The sequence below is a fragment of the Mustela nigripes genome, chromosome 11 (genome assembly GCF_022355385.1).
Source record: "Mustela nigripes isolate SB6536 chromosome 11, MUSNIG.SB6536, whole genome shotgun sequence".
Taxonomy (NCBI): domain Eukaryota; kingdom Metazoa; phylum Chordata; class Mammalia; order Carnivora; family Mustelidae; genus Mustela; species Mustela nigripes.
In genome coordinates this window covers 17296894-17320442 of record NC_081567.1, presented here as the reverse complement: position 1 = coordinate 17320442, position 23549 = coordinate 17296894, and the positions used below count along the sequence as shown (strand labels likewise).

Here is a 23549-nt window from a genome sequence, read left to right as displayed (position 1 = left end):
GAAATAATGAGACAGCAGAGGGGGAAGCATGCTGCAGCCCAGAAGGAGGCAGCCAGCCGTGGGGCCATGAGTCAGGGTCTCCCCTCTCCTGCTACCCTCCGGCTCCCGCTCTTTTTTTGATTCTACATAAACCTCCCGGGACAAAAGCCACTGACGTCCAGAAAGGGAAGAAGAGCTTAAAACGTGAGCTGTGAATTTTGCTTCCAAAGAATCCAGGATGCAGAAGTGAACCGGAAGCAGAGGAAACCCGGAGCCAACAGCGCTGGTACCTGCCAGCCCTCGGTTGAACCCCCCGGCTCTATCCCTTTGAGGCTGTGCTTCTCCAAGCCTCAGCTTCTCAGCTCCTCCGGGTATGATGGGGCCCAAACCAGCCCCTATTCTCCTGGGCCGTCGAGAGAATTAAATGAGACGGTCCAGGCACAGGGCCCGGCTCAGAGCAGAAGCTCCACCCAGAAGCTCAAATGTTTGCTGAGCACCCACTGGGCGAGCACCGGATGAGGCAGGCTGGGCAGTGCCCTCACGGAACTCGAGGTCTTGCACGAACAAGACCAACAACACAAACCCACGTCAGACAACGAGGTCATTCCAGGGATCTGTGGGTCTGTGCAGAGCTGGGAGGCTAGGGAAGTGGTCTATTTTAGCGGGGGCGGTAGGGGAAGACTTCAAGGATGACATGGAAGCGAGGTCTGAGGCTGAGAAGAAGCGCGTTTGACATAGCGTTGGCGGAAACAGGCCCAGGAAGAACTGCGTTCCCGCTTTCAAACCCCCTCCCCGACCTGGGACCGAAGCCTGGAGGGCTGCTGGGAATGGCCCTTCCTCCACTCGGGTTTTTATTAAAACCAAATTAAGGCCAATTAAATGACAAATTAAGCTTATAAAATAGCTTCTGACCTCAGGCTCCTTCCACCCAGAGTCTGCGAAGCAGGCATGTCGTCAGCATCTCGAATGTTGAGCCCTTACTACAAACCAGGCCCCCAGCCATACCCCAGCCACAGAGATGAAGGGGTCACAGCTCGCAGGCCCTCCACGAGCTCCCTCGGGGGGCTGCTGACCGCTGCTGCTTCACCGATGCCTCCCCAGTGCCTGGAGACGGCTGTCATCGGTCTTCGGATCAGGTCATCCTCCTGATGGCTTCCCCAAGGTAGACCAAGTTTCTTGACATGACATTTGAGGCTCTGGAAGCCGAGCCCTGCGGACCGCGCCAGCCTCGTCCCCTCAACGCCCCCTGCCCCTCCCTGTCCAGCGAGGGCCATTAGCCGTTGTGCAGAGAACAGGCTCCAGACAGCCATTCTGGAATTCACCTGTGCTGTTCCTCCCACCTGCAACCCCCTTCCCTACCTTGAGCACTCAGCTTGTCAGACACACTTAGAGGTTATCGCTCAGTGACGCCTGCCGGATAACCTGATCCTTGCCCCCAAGCAAGGTCACACCGGCTTTGGGACCCACAGGGCAACTGCGCTATCACCTCAGACCCCTCAAACTGAGGACCCAGGGAATTGACCCCAGGCCCTCGGGACCCCACCTGACCTTCACCCAGACTGCCCAGGACGCTAAAAATTTTACATGCCCTTTCCAGGGCCACCTGGGTGGCTCAGCAGGTTAAGCATCTGCCTTCGCTCAGGTCATGATCCCGGGGGTCTTGGGATGGCTAGTGATGATGAACATCTGGATGCCTTCTTTGGAGAAGTGTCTGTTCATGTCTTCTGACCATTTTTTTGATATGATTAACTGTTGTTTTGATATTGAGTTTGAGGAGTTCTTTATAGATCCTGGATAAGAGCCCTTTGTCTGTAGTGTCATTTGCGAATATCTTCTCCCATTCCGTGGGTTGCCTCTTTGTTTTGTTGACTGTTTCCTTTGCTGTGCAGAAGCTTTTGATCTTGATGAAGTCCCAAATGTTCATTTTCGCTTTTGTTTCCTTTGCCTTTGGAGACGTGTCTTGAAAGAAGTTGCTGTGGCCAATGTCAAAGAGGTTACTGCCTATGTTCTCTCTAGGATTTTGACAGATTCCTGCCTCACGTTGAGGTCTTTCATCTATTTTGAGTTTATCTTTCCACACCTCCTTCCTGATGAAACTGACCACCGAGACCCACCGCCCACCCCCGCTACTATGTGTTCCCACCCCCTGCCTGAACCCTTTGGACCTGAGCTATTCCCAGCTCCAAACAGGACCAGTCAGATTCTTTCTCCTAGAGTTTGTGGAAGTGGGACCCAAAGTGTGAGAAGGTTGGTAGACTGCTGGGAGGCTGTGGTCTTCAGGTAAGGGGTCGCCACGAGAAAAGAAAGAAGCAGCTGTGCTGAGAAATAGGGGCCATAGCCTGGCCTGCATCCTTCTGGCACTCTAGAGTTCCAGTCTTCTAATACTCATCTGGGCCCTGTGGGGTGGTCTTCTCAAAGAAAACCTTGCTGGTTTTGATAGTCTGAGCAGGCTTTTTGACCCTTGAAGTCCATCTTTCTTCTTCTCAGAAGAACTCCCGCCAGCCCCAATCTAAGGTGGTACCAAAGATTTAGGAAGTGCTCCCTGAGTCATCGCCCCAGTATATCTCACTAGAAGAATGAGCTAGAACTAAATGATTGACAAGGGACATGGTCCCCCGAGAGCGCAGAGGGGCACACAGGATGACCACTGACTCCCCAAGACTCCAAAACCCTATGTTCCACAAGGGCTTCCGGAGGCAATCATGCCTCCACACACTGCTGGAGCCTTGGCAAGACTAGGGTGGAGACGCCCCAGTGGAGAAGGAGATCCCATCGCGCTGGGCAAGAGCCCCGCTGCAGAGACTGCTGGCAAGAACCACAAAGGGCTCTGCGGTCCTGTTCTGAACAAGAATAACAAGGCAAGGATAAATGGGCTGCTCGGAGCCCAAGGTACGATGTCAAATCGTGACAGCCAGTGAGCAGAACTCCCCAGATTCTGCTTTGTTCCTGACTTCTCTGGCAAGGAAGAGGCTCATTTCAAGTGAAAAGGGCAGAGCGAGCACTATCAAGGTGGATCCCCGCTAGGACCCTCCATGGGGGACCGGCGGGCCCTTTGTTGATGGGCGGCGGGGAAGCTTGAGGAACCAGTGAGAAATCAAGTATCTGAAAGCAGGAATGGCATTCCGATTTCAAAAAGAGCAAGAAATCTGCAAACTAAAAGGTGGCAGACACCCAGGCAGATTCTCGAGTTAACTGGAGCAGGTAATATTTGGAGACATTAGCTGAGGTTTCCCACAGCCTTCCTGAACCCGTGTCCTTTGCCGCCCGTATTCATTGCTGCAGGGGGGAGGTGGTGCTGGGGGACGCAAGGCCAGCTCTCAGGCCACAAGAACAAGGATACTGAGCTGCAAAAGTCTGGTCTTTTAAGTTCAAAAGCCACATTTTATACTGTAAATGATATATTTAGGAGAGGAGAGGAAAGTCTGGGTTACCTCCCCTCTCCTCCATATCCTACGCTCAATAAAGCTCTCCTGGCCGAGGGGACAGAGGAAAGGAAGTCAGAGGGCGTGACGGAGACTTTCATGTGTCACCAAGGCCCATTCCTTCTTCCTCGTGAGAACACAGTTAAACTACATGTCCCCATATCCACTGTAGTTGAAGGCAGCCGTAAGGCTGAGTTCTGACCAAAGGAATGTGGGGGTGAGGGCGATAAGTGAGCTTCTAAGCCTTAAGGACCTTCCACATCTTCCTCTACTCTCTTCCCCAGCCACTGGCTCAATGGAGAGTTGCTCCTCCCTGCAAAGGAAGGAGCCCAGACCCCCAGGTGAGCGGGTGGAAGGGAGCCTACTGCCAGAACACCCACACCGGACCTCAGGTAAGCAGAAAGTCAGCTTTGCTCGTGGAAAACCACTGAGATTTGGGAGTTTCTGTGTTATCACAGCGAGGCTTACTATACAAGGGAAAGTAAAGATGTTGGAATGGATAAGCAGAGTAGGTCCCTGCCCCCTCCCCTAGCGCACACACACACATCATCACCATCATCCCATAAAGGAGAGAATAACAGACTTTAGGAAATCTTAAAGCAGAAAGAACTACCCGCTCTCCCAAGGAGAGACAAGGACACAACAAGGCTTGAGTTATCCTGCACCCGGCACAGTGCAGCAGCCTCTGAATATGAAAGGCTTCACGACAAATGGGCCTGGAATAGCCTTGGGATGTTTTTCAGGAGGCCAGACATGGTGTGGGTGCACCTGGAGAATCAGCAGAGCTACCGAAGCTTTGAGGTCAAGAAGAACCCAGTAGGAGTCGCACAGAACAACATATTTATCCCCAGTATCTCACACATGATAGGTGGTCAATAAGAGTTTACTGGAGGGATAGATGGATGGATGGATAGGTAGATAGATGTATTGATAGATGATGGATACACGGATGGGTGGATGGCCAGTCAGATGTTTGGGTGGGTGATGGATGGATGGACATGTACATAAGTAGGTGGAGGGCTAGATGAAGAAGTTCTGGTTGGGCTCCTGTTCTTAGAAAGAAACAGAAGAATACTTCATGATACCAGATTTGGCAATGATCCCTTAGCTATGATACCAAAAGCACAGACAACAACAACAACAAAAAATAAACTGGATTGCCTCAAAACTAAAAGCTTTCGGGCATCAACAACAGAGTGAAAAGGAAACCCATGAAATGGGAGAAAAATACTTGTATATAATAGATGTGATAAAAATGATATCCAGAATATAGGAAGAACTCCAACAACTCAACAACAGGAAAACAAACAACTGAAATCAGAAATGGGCCAAGGACTCGAATAGACATTGCTCCAAAGAAGATATATGGATGGCCAAAAAGCACATGAGAAGATGCTCTGTGTCACCCGTCCCTAGGGGCCTACCAGTCAAAACCACAGCAAGACGTCCTATCACACACACACGAGGATGGCTCATCCAAACCAAAAATAACAAATCTTGGGGAAGATGCAGAGAAATTGGAGCCCTCGTGCAGCATAAACATAAAATAGCAGAGTTGCTACAGACAGTGCGGTGGGTCTACAAACAATTAATCATCTGGTCGTCACGTGACCCAGCAATTCCACTCCCAGTACCCACCCAGCCGAGCTGAGAGCAGGGGCTTGAACTGGAATTTGTACCCCCATGTTCACAGCAGCATTATTCACCAGAGCCAAAAGGTAGACACAACACAAATGTCTATCCACAAACTGGAAAACAAAATTATGGGAGGTACCGGGAGCAGCCAAATTCTCTCTTTTTTTTTTTTTAAAGATTTTATTTATTTGTCAGAGAGAGAGCACAAGCAGGGGGAGCGGGAGGCCAAGGCAGAGGGAGAAGCAGGTTCTCCGCTCAGCAGGGAGCCCGATGCGGGACTCGATCCTAGGACCCTGGGATCATGACCTGAGCTGAAGGCAGAAGCTGTAAACCACTGAGCCACCCAGGCGTCCCTGGAGTAGCCAAACTCTTAAAGACAGAAATCAGAATGGTGGTCGCCAGGGGGAGGAGGGAGTGGGGAGTTCGTGTTTAATGGGTGGTGAGTTTCATTCTGGGAACATGAGGAAGCTCTCCAGACGTGGATGATGGCGGTAGACAAAGGACAGTCTGAATGTCCTTACGTCGCTGAACTCTATGCTTACAAAACTGGTTAAAATGGTAACTTTCAGGTTATGCTTCTTTTACCAGAAGGGGAAAAAACAAAAAACAAAAAACAAAACAAAACTTCTGTTCCCCAAAAGACAGCTGTGAAAAGGTAAGCCACAGAGTGAGAAAAGGAATTTGAGTTACCTGTAAACAACCAAAGTTTAAAATATGTTTTTTAAAAAGCACAAACATTTTAAAACATCTATAAATCAATAAGAAAAAGACAGTCTAATAGAAGCTCAAGCAGGTGACACAAACAGGCACCATGGGAGAAAATTCACATAGCCAGAAACGTGAGAAGATACTCAACCCCAACAGTAATCAGAGAAGTGCAAAGAGAAAAGCACAGTGAGAGGCCACTTCCCATCCATCAGGTGGGATATGGGTCAATATCTGATAAAGCGAAGTATTGCCAAGGGTAGATCAATAGGAATTCTCATATCGCATTAGTGGGCGTGCAAAGTGGTACCCCCACTCTGGAAATCGGGATGGCTTTGCTTCGTAAACCTGCAGATCCATCAAGTTGATGGAACAGTCCATTGTCAAGGTCAGCACCAGAGTGGTGATTCTCACACAGGGGGCAGCTAGTCAGGGGGCTTGTCACACAGAGATGGCTTGACCCAGACCCAGAGTTTCTTATTTGGGAGTTCCGTGTTTGAGCCCGAGGATTTGTATTTCTAACAAACTCCTAGGCACTGTTGCTGCCCGTCTGGGGCTCACACAGGAAGAAGGTAGGGAGTCTTCATGAAAACCCAAAAGTGACCCACCTATCCATTAAGAGCAGAATGAGCACACAGAAGATAAAGTCAGAAAATGGAATATTGCATAGTAATGAAAAATGCACAGACTACAGCTATGATTGCTGTAGACTGAAAGTCCGTGTCTCCTCAAATTCATACGCTGGCACTCTGACTCCAGGGGTGATGGTATTTGGAGGTCGGGCATTTGGGAGGGGAATAGGTCATGAGGGCGGGGCTCTCGAAAATGGGATTAATGGCTTTGTAATCCAGCAGCGAGCTCCCTGACCCCTTCCACTGTGTGCAAAGACAACTGTCTAAGATACAGAGGCTGTATGGTTTAATTCTGCCATTGTAGCATGAAAGCTACGCTTGCATGAGAATGGGCATAGCTGTGTTTCAATAAAACTTTATTTACAACAACGAGCGGTGGGCCGTGCTTTGCCAGCCCCTGCCTGGCAGTGATTATTCTCTGGGATCGGGAGTTGCTAGGGCTCAAGAAGGGACACGTGGGGCTGCCGGCAGGGATCTCTTTCTCAACTCCAGTGGTAATAAAGTTTTTGCTTTACAATAGACGGCTAAGCTGTATATTTGCATTTTATGTATTTTTTAATTGTTACTATATTTCTCCATTTTAAAAAGCTTCAATAAATAAACCAAAGAGAAACAAAATGTAGCATCTCCATACAATGAAATGATATTTGGCAATAAAGAGCAGCCACATACTGAAACATGGCACGATGTGGATGAACCTTAAAAACAAGATGCTCAGGGAGGGAAGCCAGATCCCCAAAGTGCGCCTATTCTAGGATTCCACTCATAGGTGCCCCGAATTGGCAAATCGACGGGAACTGAGAGCAGATCGCTGGTTGTTGAGGTCTGTAGGGACGGGAGGATTGAGAGGGGAAGGTTAAGGCAACAGGGCTTCTCTTCGGGGCAATGGAAATGTTCTAAAATTGACCGTGGCCATGGTTGTACAAGATTGAATGTACTAAAGGCCACTGACCTGTACACCTCAAGGAGTCAAACGCATGGTAAGTAGTTACGTTTCCATAAAGCTGTTACCAAAAAAAAACAAACAAAACACAGAGAGAGACACACACACACAGAGACAACAACCCCAACTGCTTTAAACTCATGAATAAATCCCCAACCTCTGGCCTCGCCAGCATAGATGGGCCCGACCAGGGGAGTGAGCGAGGAGACCACCCAGACACCAGCGTTGGAGAAGTCACCCGTGCTCCCTTCTGGGTGCAGGAGCTGCCCATCACTGCCCCCCCCCACATTTCTCCCCCCTCTGGCAAAACACGTGCTGACTGCCAGAAGCCCAAGTGGCCCCAGAGTCTGTGGACAAGCAGGGCTGGGGCATCCTTGCCAAGAGACGCTGGACTTTTTTCAACCCAAAATGAGATCGGGGAAAAAGCATAAGGGAAATGAAGCCTGTAGGAGTCGGGCTGGCTCGGGGAATCCACAGAAGGGCTGGGGAGCCAATTCCTGCGCAGCAAACCGGAGCGGGAGCTTTAGCCTTCTAGAACATTCCTTCTGAAAGGTTCCTTCTTGGGTTTGTAGTTCCAGGTGGCTTCGAGGCATGGGTAGGGTCTCAGGGGCCTGAAGCCCTCTGCTCCTCAATCAGGCAAAAGGCAATATATTTTGGGGGGCTCTGTGTCATATCCCAGGGCTTCTCAGAACCTCCGGGAAGCCCGACAGATGGTTGCAAATGAGAGGCTGCAGAAACCAGCAGATGGGATGCGTGAGGAGCAGAGAGTGCCGGGAGCGGGAGCAGCCGTGGGTCCCCTCTGCTGCCCCCTCCCTCTGCTCCACGCACTCCCTGATCGCTGTGAGTCCACGGGGCCGCCTGGCCGCCTCGGAACACATAGCAAAGCCAACCGAAGAACTTTCGGGGTCTGGGGAGCAGAGGAGGAGCCAGGAGGCACCAAGCAGAGTGGAAAAACCTGTGAGGTGTGGCAGAGACAGCACGGGGACGGACGGAGGGAGGCATCACTTTGCTGTGTGACCTAAGGCAAGGTGCCCCTCTTCAGTTTCCTTGGGCGTAAACCAGAAATCACCAAAGGGCTGTCGAAAGAATCAAGTGAAACCAGGGGCGTGGAAGTATCTAGCCGTGAATGGAACTCTGTGCATTATTCAATAAGGAGAAATCAATGCAAATTGAGTTACTTTCCCAGTGAGCTTTCTTGCTGGCGGGGCCAGTCCTACTGGATGGGGGAATACAGCGGAGCGTTCGAGCTGGCACTGACCGAGCCGGGCCCTGCGTCAACCCCTCACATGGATTATTCCATTGTCAGAAGAATCCCACAAAGCAGATGCTACGATCCCCTTTTAGAGATGAAGAAAGTGAGCCATAAAGGGAATGAGCGGCATGCCCACCCTCCACGGCCAATAAGGCAGAGCCAGGATCTGAACCCAGAGCCCACCCACTGCATTAACACTGCACTCAGAAACTCTGCATTTAAATCCCAGCTCTGCCACCGGCTGGGCCGAAAGCAGGTTTCTTAACCTGTTGGAGCCTCAGCTTCATGTCCTGAACCGGGGTGGGGATGTGAGTAATAATGATACGACATGCCTGGAAGGGACTGGTATACAGCAGGCGCTCCATGCATGCTGACTGCATTGCCAGGACTGGCCTGGGGGAAGCTGCCCCAGAAAGGGAACCCCATTTCTTAGAGCACACAGTAGGCATGCTCACTATCCTCAGCCTACAGCAGCCATGCAGAGTTTTTTCTTGGGGTCTCGGTTTTCTTATCTGCAAAATGGAGCAGATGAGATCAGCTCTCTGTGCCCTTTCGGCCCGGACGGTGTCGGACTCCTCTCTTGGAACTGGAAATGTACCAAGAGGGAAGACAAGTTTCGTGTTGGCCAGCATGAGCCCCTGGGGAATCACAAGGGACATCCCACGAGGCGTGACGACCCTTTCTTCCTGCCAGCCCTGTCTGGCCAGCACGAAGCTTGTCTTTGCCTCTCATTAGACCTCTGTCCTTCCCAACTGTACCTCACTTTAGGATTCTTTTCTATTTTAGTAGCTCGTCTTGAGGCACTAAAGTGGAACAGTGAAGCACAAGGACCCCAGCGCCTGCCGGACAGGGGTTCCCACCCCGCTCTGCTGTCACAACCCGTACGGTCTTGCAAAAGATGACTTCATCTCTCTGGGCCTCAGTTTCCCCACCCATGACTTGGTGTACCAGCAGCACAAAACGCAGCAGGTTGTTGGGGGATCTGCCGGGTCTGGCATGTTGGCAAAATGGAAAAAAAAAAAAATAGGAGTTATAATTTATTCTAGAGCATCTTGGAAAGAAAAACTCGGCACCCTAAAACCATGAATTGATAGATACCATTACTCAGAATGAAGCTTTAAAAATTAGACTTTCTAAATGAATCAAGGTAAAGAGAAATTGGAATTGAATACATGGAGGGGGGGTGTACAAAGCCCAAATGGGGAAAGCAGTGCAAAGTAAAAACGCAGGACCCCTTGTTAAAAAATAATTGGGGCTCCTGGGTGGCTCAGTAGATTAAGAGTCTGACTCTTGATCAAGGAGTTGTGGGTTCAGGACCCACATTGGTCTCCATGCTGGGGGTGGAGCCTACTTAGAAAAAATTATTGAGAAATTCAAGGTAGTGACACTAGAGCATTTAACCAAATGTGAGTCCCTTCTGTGCATGGGATGTTATGTGATGGTACAGGTCACATGCCCAAGGGTGCAGGCCACGGTTCTGTATCTTGGCAGGGGTCTGGGTTACATGTATTTCCTAAAACTCAGTGGATTGTACATTTAAAACCTACGCAATTCACTATTCCTAAATTATACCAATGAAATTATATTGATTAAAACAAGGAAACATGACAAAATAGGGTCACACATTCCCAGCTTATACTGGGCAGTGTGGTGCAGCAATGAGATGTAGGCATAGATGGTATGTTGAGTGTCATCTTCTTTTAGCCCTGTTTATGTATCCCTCGCCCCCACGTACAGTTGTACAGGCTGTGCACTGCCCAACCTTACGCCATGCACACAGACCGCAGTATGAAGCATGACCCACAGAGTTGCACAGTGAGTAACCTGCACAACGGAACGTGGTGAACCCGATTCGTAGCTCTTTGTCTAACTTCCTATAAAGGAATCATCTTGTGGCTCAAGTTAAAGCTCTTTGCGAATGCAAGACCTGGGCCAGATAGAAGGGCCTTGTTGTAAATTCCATTCTGGGGACAGGTCCAAGAACAGCCAGCCCATGGGAAGACTTTTCTGGGTTATGGAAAGGAGCCCTCATCCTTCAAATTCCACAGGCCTTGTGCAGCTCAGCAAGCCCTATCCCCCCGCCACCCACCCACTGCCGAAACCCCTGCTCAGACAGGCAAAGGTCTGGATTGAAGTGTCTGAGCTAATTTCTCACACCAAAGTATGATAAAACCACAGAGTCATTTAGAAATTTAAATTACCACTGTTTACACTTAAGCGAGTCTTCTCACCATGGAGAAACTGTTTCCAATTATGAAACATGAAAGCTGGTCACCGTTTGGGGTTAATATGACGTTCTCTGAGAGAGCGAGCCGGCGAGACTACCCAGACATCTAATTACCTGGAAAGATAATCTTGAATAATTGGAATTAGGCAACTAAAGCAATTACTAGATGTTGTGATCTTCAGGAGCAGTCCTCCACCAGGCATCAGGATTTAAACACCTTTAATAAGAGCATGTAATTAGGGAAATCCAGAATTTCAGAGCAGGAAGTGACAGAACTAGCAGTTCAGAAGGAGGGCGGTGACAGGGACCTAGGCATTGTTGGACAAAATGACGTTGGAGATGGTGGGAGGGATGTATGGGAGGAGAAAGGGCTGGGGCGGGGGCAGGTGCTGCCCAAAGACCCCAAAAGCCTGGAGAGTGAGCCTGACTCTCACCTAAACTTACTGTGTGACCTTGAGCAAGGCACTTAACCTCACTGGGCTCGACCATCCTTCTACTCTTCAGCCATTCAGTAAATGATTGTGGTGCCCCTGCCACGTGGACTCTCTTGCACATGGCATTTCTTCTACCCTAAATGACAGCCCCCGGGCCCCTTAAGCCCTAGAAGGACTGCCATCTGTCCTTCAGGACCCTCCCCGAACGGCCCCCCTCCGCACAGCCTGTCCACACTGTCATCAGCCCCTTCCACAGCCCTCTGGCCACCTGTCTGGGCTCCAGGTCCACAGATGTGACCCTCCTCCTCGTCTGTCCCACACTGGAAGGCTCCCGAAGAGCAGGAGCTGGGGGTGACCCGCCCCCCTGCCCCCGTCCCAGCTCCTGGCACACAGCCTGACACCAAGGAAGGCCACTCACTGGCCTGAGGCAGAACAGACAAAGCCACCATGGCCCATCCCCGAAAGCAAGGATGCAGTACCCCCCCCCCCCTGCCTCCAGGAAATCAATGACACCGAGTCAGGTGGCCTGGGGTGTGCATTTATTGAGAGTGACCAGGAAATGCTCTCTTTCTTTAAGATTCCAGAGCTCGCTGCCTCCACAGAGGGACCAGGGCCATTCAGATGATTGATGAGTCCCACTCTCCACCAAAGGGCTGCAGGAAGGATCTCGACATTGTCTGGGAACGGCAGGTGGGAGCGAGCAACGGACGCGTCAGCCACTGGGGCTGGTCTCCTGCCTCTTTGTGTTTGGAAGTCTCTGTCCATGGGGTGAAAGAATCAGACCTCTCTCTGTGTCAGGTTCCAGACTGCAGGTATGTTCCAGGTATGGAACAGAAGTAACGGAGCCAGACTGGAGGCAAAGGGAGGCTGGACCTTTGGACTGGCTCATGAGGGGCGACCGAGAGTTCCCCAGGCAGCCGGAGTGGACAGATCGCCCAGGACTCACACACAGGCATGGGATACGCCGGCCACCCGGCGTGCTGGGGCTGTGGCCAGCAGGCTGACCTGTGTGGAGCTCCCATGTCAGATCCCGGGCAGCTGGGAAAGTTGCTTGTCCTCTCCCTTCCCCTACGCAGCCTCTTCTGATCTATGCATGTTTCGGGTCTACGGCATAAATCAATAAAATGCGCTAAATAAATTAAGTGAGCAGCAGAATTGTAAATCGATTTCGGGCACAGAACAGAGAGGTTGAGGGAACCAACAAGAGACTATTATAGAAACAGAAGTGAGAAATGACTCAGGCAAGACTCAGGATTGTGGCCACGGAGCCACCACATTGTTACACGTCCCTGAAATATTAAACAAATGAAACCTACAAGCTGCGGAGACTGTTTCACACAAAGCTGCCAGCTGGTGGCTGCCAGGAATCCCAGCTGGGAAACGGGGGGGCGGGGAGCAGGGGTGACTAACACAGTTTAGCCCAGGGGGGTCGGAGGAGACCACAGTCTCCCGAGCCAGACTCCATTTTTCCGAACCTAAATGGGCCACCGAGGGTCGATAACAGCCCCTGCTCCTCCTGCTTTCCTACCTTCCTTTTCTTGTGCATTCTATCTCAAAAAAAAAAAAAATTAAAATCAAAATTGTAACAGAGAAGTCATGTCTAAGCTGGGTTTTAAAGGATACGCAGAAGTTTTCCAAGGTACACAGAGGGGGTAAAGGCAGGTGGGGAGAGGGAACAGTATATGCAAAGGCACAGAGGCACCAAAAGATGATGGGGAGCTTGAGGGAAGTGTATTCGAGGGGGAAGGCAGGGCTGGAGCCCAGGGTCCACGCAGGGATGGTAAAAAGTGGAGTAAAAAAAAAAAAAAAAGGCAGACTAGCTCCAGACTGATCACAAAGGGCCATGAACACCGTGTTCCAATATCCCAGCATATTTACATTCCAGAGCCAGGGAAGGGGTTCCCAGCAGAATCCTGATACAGTCGGATTTTCACTTTAGAAGGATCATTTAGAATTCAGTGTGGGAAATTTTTGTTTTACTTTTTCTTGGAGTATCACATAGAGACGGGAAAAGTGCATCTATCCCAAGTATATGGCTTGATGAATTTTCCTAAACTAAACACGTCTGTGTAACGAGCGTCCAGACCAAGATCAGATCATCGCCACAGCGCGATGTCCGCGCCCTCTGCACACCCGTTCCCCTTTGGTCTAACCCTGACTTCTCAGGGTACAGCCTCACTCTGTTTTCCAGTTTTATATAAGTGGAGTCATATAGTCTGTATTCTCATGAATCTGGCTTCTTTTGCCCAAATCCATGCTGCTGTGCGCAGCTGTAGATGGTTCACCCCCCTTTCTGAATCATATTGCGCTGTGTGTACTGGTGCGCACTGAGGAAGAGCAGACAGGAAGATATGGGTGCAGCTTGATGACGGCCGTAAAGCACGGGAGGCTCAATTAGCTCATTCATTCATTCGCTCATTCATTTTTCATTCCTTCACAGTGAAAGCTCCATGGACCCCGTGAGGGGAAGCTCCAAATCGCGGGGTTAGGAACTGGGGACACTCTCCACAGCACACCTTGACAGGTGCCTTGGAACCAATCCTTCCCGGGGCATCTGTTGATACCTTCCTCCTTTAGGGAGGAAAACCGAGACCTCTTCCCGGCCTCTCTGCAGGGATCTCGGGTGGCAGAATCATATCCCTCCTGCCTCTCCCAGTGCAGGGCCAGATTCTTTCTTCCCCTGCCTGAGCCCTTCCACCGTGGCTGCTAAGCATTTCTTTAGCTCGCTCCCACATCTTTAGGGGAAAGACTTCCACCAGGTTCCTGTTTGCACCCCTCAACGCCTAGCCCGGAGCCTGCCGCGTGCTGGGTGCTCAGGAAATGTTTGTCAATCGAAAGGCACGTGTGAGACTGACTAGCACGCAGAGGCCGCGCCGTCGGTGCTCAGCAAGGGAATGCACCCAAACATTTAGGTCCCTCGTGGAGAAATCAGGAGGTCTCTTTGGGAAGACAAGGACCAGAGGAGACCTTAAGCAGCAAAGCAGGGAGGCTCAGGTGCACACATACACCTGGAAACCCGCCTGAGCCATTTCCAGCACAACAAGCTGCCAACCACCCTTGAACCCTGCGGTCAGTGTATTTCTTGCCTCCTCGGTGTTGGACACAACCATGTGACTTGCTTTCCTCAATGGGCTGTGAGTAGACACGATGGTGTTTTAAGGTCTTAAATGGGTTTGTGCCCTTAGCCACTTGGCATTTCTTTCTTTCTTTCTTTAAGATTTTACTGATTTATTTGAGAGAGAGAGCATGACGGCCAGGGGGCACAGAGGGAGAGGAGCAAGCAAACTCTCCGCTGAGCGGGGAGCCCGAGGTGGGGCTCAGACCCAGGACTGTGAGATCAGGGCCCCAGCCAAAGTCAGACACTCAACCAACTGAGCCCCCCCGGTGCCCTGCTCCCTTACATTTCTGCCCCTTCTTCCTGGCCGCCCAGAAAGAACACACGTGAAACAGATGTGGCTGAGCCCAGACCACATCCTGGAACCAAGACAACCTATAACCAAGTCAACCCACACACACGTGAGCCAAAAACACATGCTGAATGCCCCTGAGCTCCGGGATGGCTTGTCACCCAGCATTATGGTGGATGTCATGGACCAGCACGCTAGGTTCGAAGACTACCCACGCGATCGCAGTTATTTGGTAGGAGAGCATCCGGCCCCAGTGAACAAGGGACTGAGATTTTGAAAGACAAGGGAAGAGGAAGACAAGCAACACAAGAAGCGTTTCCTCTGCATTTTCAATATCAAGTTCACAGCGTACAGACACGCTGGCACATTTCATCCTGATACATTGTTCAGACATCTTTAATTCGTCCTCCTCTGCCTCCCACGGCCTTGGTTCAAGTCTTAGTCCACTCTTCTGCCAGGGCTGCTCCGGGGCTGGCCCGGCTCCCTGAGGCCCCCAGAGGTAAGTAAGAAACCCCTGCTATCCTCACAGCCTCCCAGCCCTGTGGCGGAGAAAGATGTAGGTACACGTAACTGTTACTCAGCTCTGATACTGAAGACCCGGAGTGCAGGGGGGGACAGTCTCAGTGTCCAGCTACCGGACCGCTTACACAAATTGTCTCCACATGATTTTACAGTTGTTCCCAAAGATGGGGGTGGTCTTATGCATTGGTATGAAGAACAATTCATGATTTTATATACAAGTATTTATGTTTGTATATGTATGTGTGTGTTCCATACCTAACTGTCTACATCTATCTATCACCGTCAAGGACTAATAAACCAAACCATTATTAGAGAATACCTAGAGGGCTCATAAGAGACTCTCATTTCTCATTGATGCATTTAAGGATCATTGTAATTTGTATAACAAGAGTATATGCTGTTAAAACCCATGTTCATTTTTCATCCACTCAACAGGCTTTGCTCCTGGGTAACGGGGACACAGTGGGTCACAAAGGAGACAAAAATCCCTGCCCTCAGGGAGCTGACCCTCGACACCGCAGGCAGGAATAAGAGACGTGCAGGGGTGGAGAGCGACTTCGCAGGAGAAAGGGCTGTGATGAGAGCATGCTCAAGGAAGGCTCCCGCTGTGACCCTGAACCCAAACCTGAATGAGGAGAGGGACCAACTGTGCAGAAAGCGGACGGAACAGCATTCCCAGAGCAGGGAACAACAAGTGCAAAGGTCCTGAGGCACAGGCTCGTTCGGCTGACTCAAGGAACCATCAGGATTTGCGGGAGCTGGAGTGTGGAGAGGGAGAGGATATTGCAAGAGATGAGACCCAGAAGGTCAAGGCCAGACCCCACCGACCTCACAGGCCTCCACGAGAACATTTACTTTTTCTCCGAAAGTACGATGAAAGCCAAGGGAGGGCTTTATACAGGGATTCACGTGAGATGACTTATGCCTTAAAAAGATCATCCTGACCCACGTGAATCAGGGGGCAAGCATGAAGGAGGTAAGCAGTTAAGAGATTGTGGCAGGCATCCGGATGAAGAATGAAGGGGGCTTAGGCTCGTATAAAACAAAAAGATATTTCCCATGGGAAGCACAAAACTACAACGGTCAGGCACCAACGAAGAAAAATGCGCGTCGTGGTCAAAACGCCAATGACGGACAGCTACTTTTTCCAGGGGACAGGGTCGGGAAGCAAGGGCCGAGAGCGCCCTGAAGAAAGTGGCCAAGACTGGGCGCTGTCTGTAAAGGTCTCTGAAAGCATGACTGAGGCTTGCCAGGGGGAAGGAGGTCAAGGAAAGAGGAGCACTGGCCTGAGAGCACTCTGAACGCAACGCAGAGGTCTTGGTGGAGGAGGAACGGGAGAAACGTGCACGCGCACACACACACACACTCACACACTCACTCACACACTCACGGAAGGTCTAGCTTTTCAGAAGAACCAGGCATTTAAGAGCCAAACCACTCAGGTTCAAACCCCAGTATCTTACCTGTAGGACCTCAGGCAAGTCAATTAACACTCGATGCCTCAGTTTCCTCATCTGTGAAATGAGGACTAAAATGAGCCGATGCAGGGGGGCGCCTGCGTGGCTCAGTCATTAAACGTCTGCCTTCGGCTCAGGTCATGATCCCGGGCTGCTGGGATCCAGCCCTGCTTCTCCCTCGCCCTCTGTGATCTCTCTCACTTTCGCTGTCTCTCAAATAAATAAATAAAATCTTTTTTTTAAAACTTCAAAAATAAACCAAATAAAATGAGCCCATGCATGTGAAGTTCTCAGAACAGCGCTCAGCACGCAGGAAGCGCTGCCTAAAGCCAATTAGCGTGAGTCCCATGATTATTGCCGTATGTGGCGGACCAGAAGGTAAGTCCCAGAGGGAGTGTGTGCAGGGACAAGAAGGCAGCAGCAGGAGGGTGTGCTTTGGGAGAGAACACACCTGGGCTCCCACGCCAGCCCCAGACTCCCGCTGTGGCCTCAAACCACACACGCCCCCTCCGCGGCTGGGGGTCCGCGTCTGTGAGACAGACAGTCCTGATGGGAGGTGAGCACAGGATCGGGAGGGCCAGGTTGGGGATGGGCAGCCCGCTGATCCAAGGGACAGCTGAAGTGCTTGACAGCCAGTGAGTACGTGCAAATCGTCCTGCCACTTGGCGGCAAAGCCAACCCACTCAGCCTCCTTATAAACATTTTTACACACAAGCCAGAAGGTCCGTGGCGTGGCCGACAAGCCCCGAAAGAAAAATCACAAGGCCAGTAAAACACAAAGATACCATCTCTCTGGGGCTCTCGGTCCTCCTAGAAGAAGCAAGAATAAAGGTCAAATGTCCCCAGGAGGAGGACAAGCAACCCACGTGCCGCCGTACAGGGACACACCCATGCAGGTTCACCCTTGGAAACACACACGTGCACGGACTCAGCCGGGCACACGAGCCCATACACGTTCATACGGGCACACGTGTGTGCGTGCTCAGCCACCAGCGTGCGTGCGGGCACACGCAGGAGACCCGTGTGCACCTATCCACGGGAGCACCTGCTCGTGCGTGCATATGCCTCTGACACACACGCACGCTTTCGTGTGCACACCCAGGCCGTGCTTCCTAGAAGCCAGATGGGGAGCCCAGGGGGCCCCGGAGCTCCAAGGTCTTGCGGTTTTTGGCTGAGCCCTGGTGAGGGGCTGCCTCCGGGTAGGGGCTTATAAGATGCAGGACAGCAGAGGGGGTTCTAAAGTCGGGGCTCGGCCCCGCCTGGGCAGGGACACGTCAGGTGGCTTCACGTCTGAACGGCGCAGGTTCCGCAGCTGGCAGTGGGGGGAGTTTGTCAGCCTCTTCCTCCCAAGGTCTTTCTCCTTTACTGCCTGGGAGCACAGGGCCGAGCACGGAGGGGCCACGGCTTGGCGTGCGTGTGCATGTGTTAGCCGGGATATTCCTCGTGCTTCCTGACCTCAGCTTGGAAGCCGAGGCCCAGATGCTCAGCTCCAAATGTTAACGGTGGCCACCTGCAGCAGCCAAACGGGGCGCCGTCGCTGGGAAACCAGGAAAGTCACTGAGCCGGCAGCTCCCTCTGCCTAAAGCCTGCTCAGCAGGGGGTGGCTGAGCCTTTTCCTGTGCCTGGGGGTCCCCTCCTCACGAGCTGCCACTCGGCTGGAGCTCACCAAGAGGATAGTGTCTGCAAGACACAAACCTCCCCAGCTTCCATGGCACACGGCCCCCTCGCCGGTGCTGCCTCTACCAACACCCGGGATGGGTCAGAGACCGGATGTCTGACCCTCCAGACACTCACCGCAAGGAAGCAGGGAGCCAGGCCCCACCAGCAGGGGCCGTCAGTGGCCCCACGCCCAGGCTGAGCATTTCTCCTGAGCCAGGCACCCGAGATCCCCCTTGCTGGGACAGTTTCTAGGACTGGACTTCTGCTTCAGTTTCCCCACCCTGGCACCCAGAACCAGAGCTCTCTCCTAATCTCCAGGCTGCTGGAAGACACCACCACACCTGCTCTCTCCTGGCTGTCCTCCCCCTTGGCGGCAGGGGATAGGCAGGTCCGGAGGCGGCCAAGCCCCTACGTTCCTTGGCCAGCACGTCCTCCAGCATCTGCTCCCTTGCTCTCCCATAAAAACAGAGCCCCTGACTTAACTGAGCACATGCTGCCAGGATAACGATCTCATTTCCCAGCCTCCCTTGCAGCTGAGTCTGGCCCTGGGATCAAGCTCTGGCCAAGGAGGCATGAGCAGGTGCTATGGGCAACTTCTAGAAACCTTGGAGCTGACATGCAAGCTTTGCCCTTTCTCCTTTGCCCCCTCTAAGCTGCTGCCCAGAAGGCAGGTGTGACAGCCGGAGCACCAGCTGCCATCTTAGACCATGAAGACCGAAGCACAGAGACCATGGGAAGGGGCAGCAAGCTTCTGGAGCAGAGCCATCATGGATTGCTTACTTTAAAACTTAAGATTTTATTTATTTATTTATTTGACAGAGAGAACACAGGTGAGCAGAGAGGCAGGCAGAGGGGGAAGCAGGCTCCCCGCAGAGCAGAGAGCCCAATGTGGGGCTCGATCCCAGGACCCTGAGATCATGACCTGAGCAGAAGGCAGAGGCTTAACCCCCTGAGCCACCCAAGCACCCCCTACTTTGAAACTTTAATAAAAGCAATGCACATGTCTCTTCTGAAGCCAACTATATTGGACCACCATTCCCTACAGCTGAAGCTAATCCTGACTGCTGTGCTAACCCCACTCGTGACCTGGGGCCAGCCCCTGAACATCCTCTCTGAGCAGAATCTCTGCACTCGGTGCTGTCCACTAGGGAGTGACAGACACAGGACATCTGGTTTGTCCAGGTGTGGGTGGACCTGGGTGGGTGGGCTCCCCCACCGGGTCAAATCCTGCATCTGGGATGCAGTAACCCCAACACTGGTGTAGCCTGACCCCAGCTTCCGCACACCCGCCCTACCTCTCCCCCCATATCCCGGTGTGCACTGGAAGTATGAAAGCATAACTCTCAGGACCACCCCACTCGGGGGAAGGACAGGTGATCTTCCCCCTCCTCTATCCCCTTCCCGACTACTCAAGATTATGGCTCTTTGGGGAGCCAACACTCGGAAACGCTGCTGGAGAAACCCTCACTGGGCTGTGGGAAGTCACCTGGGCAGGGAGCATCTCTGAAGGGCTCTGGGCTTGCATACCTGAGCGGGGGCCACACTTACCCTTCTCCGATGCTGGGGCCAGGTCAATGAAGCTGCGACATTTTTCACCTACAAAAAGAAAAGAAGGGTTTTCAGAATGTGAGTGGAAGTGAGAGCTTCAGGCATTTGCCTCTCCCCTTCCCCGAGCCTAGTCACTGAGCACCAAGTCTCTCTAACCCTTATTCCCGGAAACTCAGTCTCCCTGAGGGAATTGTGGACAGCGAACCTGCAAACTCAGCTAACCAGCATCGGGGATATGGTCTCCGGGCTCACCCCCGATCCAACCCATCCAGCCAGGTGGCTTGCACCTGCTCCACGCTCTCGGGCCCCTTCCACAACCCTCACCCCATGCAGACCCAGCAGGAGGAAGGCAACCCCTCACTGGGCTCCCCAGGGCTCCACACTGTTGTCACCAGACGGATGGTCTCAGGACACATGGCTCTGATCACGTCACACATGTACGCAGGTATATACACTCTTGCTCAAACCCTCTGATGACTTCCCAAAGAATGAAGCTCAAGTTCCTTCATGGGGACCCCTATACTCAACCCCGACACTCCACCACGAACCCTCACATGTGCTGTTCCCCCTGCGGGGGTCACGCTTCCCCTATCATGAGGTCTCACGACGCCCTGGCCCTCTTCAACACCAGTCGCCTTAGGATTCCACTTTTTGCATATTATCCTTGGGTGGGCGGCCCACAAGTTGTAAGCACCATGAGGGCGCACCTCGTATCCTCAGTGTGTTCCCAGCTCGGGAAAAGACAACTCTGTCTTCCCGCATGCTCAAGCCCAAACCCTGGCGTCAACCTTGTCTCCTTGTCTCATACCTCCACATCTGATCTGTGGCTCCGGTTTGGCCGTATATCTAGACTCCGACCACTTCTCACCCCTTCCAAGTCTCCCCCCACCATCCTCCATCTAGATGTCAAAAATTAGTTGACTATAAATGGGAGACTTTATTTTGCTCTCTCAATTCTATTCCATTGATCTATATATCTATCCTCATACTGGTACCACACTGTTTTTTGTTTTTTTTTTTTTAATACTGTTTTTCTGATTTTGGCTAGTCTGGGTCTCTTGCATTTCCATATATGAATTTTGTGTTTTTTTAAGATTTACTTATATTTTTTAGGGGTGGGGAGGGACAGAGGGAGAAAGAGAGAGAATTTCCAGCAGACTTCCCACTGAGCACAGAGCTTGACGTGGGCTTCGATCCCACAACCCTGAGATCGTGACTTGAGCCAAATCAAGATTCAGACACTTAACCAACAGAGCCCTCCAACACCACTCTATATGGATTTTAAAATCAACTTGTCATTTTCTGGGGGGAAAAAAGACAGCTGGATTTTTCTTTTAAGATTTTTATTTTTAAGTAATCTCTACCCAGGATGGGGTTTGAACTTACAACCCAAAGATCACGAATTGCATTCTCTACTGACTAAGACAGCCAGGAACCATGCCAGTTAGAATTTTAATAGGAATTGCACTGAGTCTGTAGATCAATTTGGGGAATATTGCCATTTTAATCATATTAAGTTTTCCAATCCATGAACATGGGATGTCTTTCCATTTATTTAGATCCTCTTTAGTTTCTTCTGTAATGTTCTACAATTTATGGAGTATAAGTTTTGCACTTCTATTGTTAGATTTATTCCTAAGAATTTTATTCTTTCCAATGCTATTATACAAGGGATTGTTTTCTTAATTCCATTTTCAGAGTATTCATTGCTACAGTATAAAAATATGATAAATTGATGTATATTGGCGTGGTACCCTGAAATCTTGCTGAATTTGCTTATGAGTTCTAATAGTTTTCAGTGGAGTCTTATGATCTACTATATACAAGATCATGTTACCCACAAATAGAGATAGTTTTACTTCTCCCTTTCTAATCTTGACATCTTCTATTTCCTTTTATTGCCTATTTCCTCTGGCTAAAATCTCCAGCATAATATTGAATAGAAGTGGCAGGAGCAAATGTCTTTGTCTTGTTCCTGATCTTAGGGAGAAATCATTCTTATACTATGAAGTATGGTGTTTACTATAGGTTTTTCATAAATAATCTTTACCAGGTTGAGGACATTCCTCCTATTCCTAATTTGTTGAGTGGTTTTATTGTAAAATTGTGTTTGCCTTCTCTTTGATCCCATAACAACCTGCAATGATGCAGCTCTGAGAATCCCTATTTAGAGACAAGCAAACTGAGGCTCTGAGCTTTTAGTGACTTGCCCAAGACCACACAGCCAGTAATGATGGAGCAGTACTCAGTTCAAATCTGTAGACTCCAAACTCCAGGCCCTAAAATTTTTCCAGCTATCTATTCCAATTTGCTATGTCAGAACTTCCTACTGAAGCTGGCCATTTCCACTGAGTAGAGCTGCCAGATCCTGAAAGGAATCCCCTGAGAACATTTACCCACACACACACCAGTGTAGACAGGGAAAATCCACCAAGGGCCAAATGAAATGGCTCTCACACTTCTATTTCTGCTACACGGACAAGACTGAATAGAAGATGTTTGAGCAGACATGGTCAATGCTGAAGTTTAAGAAAAAATCATAGTAATGACATAAGGAAGAACAGATATTTCAATGGTCTAATCACTGAAATCCAAACACAGAAGGGAGTTTTTTCTCCAAACCCTGCTCCTCATGGTAAAAATTGGCTAACCCTTTGTGTGAAAGATATCAAACTGTACCATATTGTCTTACTGCTTTTAGAAGTAGCCTTTAAAACATCTTCGTCAATTATCATTAAGTTGATATGTTTAACTAAAAGATTTAATTGGGGAATAAAACTAAAGACAAGAACACTTTATCTCTTCAGACGGAGGCTTGTCAATTAGATCACGGAGCTGTGGCTTGTTACTGCCGCCTGATGGCAGCGTACCTTCTGTGAACCCTAGAACATGAAGCTGGGAAGGATCCTAGAGCTCATCCAACTTAAGTGGTTCTCAGCCCTCGGAAGCCCAAGCCTCACCCAGAGAGACCATGATTTAATTGATCGCTGTGGGGCCTAAACTTCCGTGGGGTTCTAAAAACTCCCCAAGTAATTCCAGCATGCAGCTAGGCTGAGATCCGTACTCCAATCTGACTTGTAAAAAAGATCTATTTGCAACATTAAAAAAACAAGAGTAAGTCATCTTCGCGATGGATCGTAGTATTGCAATGGACGCTCCTCCAAACAACCGTGTCTGTGGGTCAGAACAGCAGAGGGAACAAGAGCCTAAGTTCTGGGATCAGCAGAGCTGGGTTCAAATCCAGGCCCTGTCTTTTCCTGCCATGTGAGTTCCCAGTCTTTCTGTGCCTTGATTTTCTTGAATTTTTAACGGGTATAGAACCTATAGGGGCATTGTAAAGACCTGACAGGGGCACAGAACTTAGATAGGATGCCCAGACCAGAGCAGGTGCTTAGGAAGGGGTGGCCATTGTCATCCTTGTCATCAACAAACAGGACTCAGAGGAAACAAGGGGCCTGGCCTCTGCGGGCTACTGAGAGATCAGACTGATGAACAGACCACCATCGTGGTGGGTGGAGGTGGGGAGTAGGGCTGAGAGCAGGGCCCCCATCGCCAGACCTGCCTGTGTTCAGCGTGGCTCCATCACTTACTAGATGTATGACTCAATATATTAACCTTCTGTGCCTCAGTTCCCTATCTGTAAAAGGAGAAACACCAATGCTAGTGTTTCTGTAGTACCTGTAACAGAGTGGCCACCACCAGGTGGCACAGCTAGGGCAGCTCGGTG

General features: G+C 50.6%; 1 protein-coding gene across 1 annotated transcript in view; it reads right to left on the bottom strand.

Moving 5' to 3' along the window:
* The window catches only part of GSG1L (GSG1 like), a 126983-nt gene extending 107118 nt beyond the window's left edge, over nt 1-19865 (bottom strand). Inside the window, exon 1 of the mRNA XM_059415066.1 lies at nt 19823-19865. The gene's annotated coding sequence lies outside the window, so the exon portion shown is untranslated. The remainder of the gene's footprint in view (nt 1-19822) is intronic.
* Between the last annotated feature and the right edge of the window lie 3684 nt (nt 19866-23549).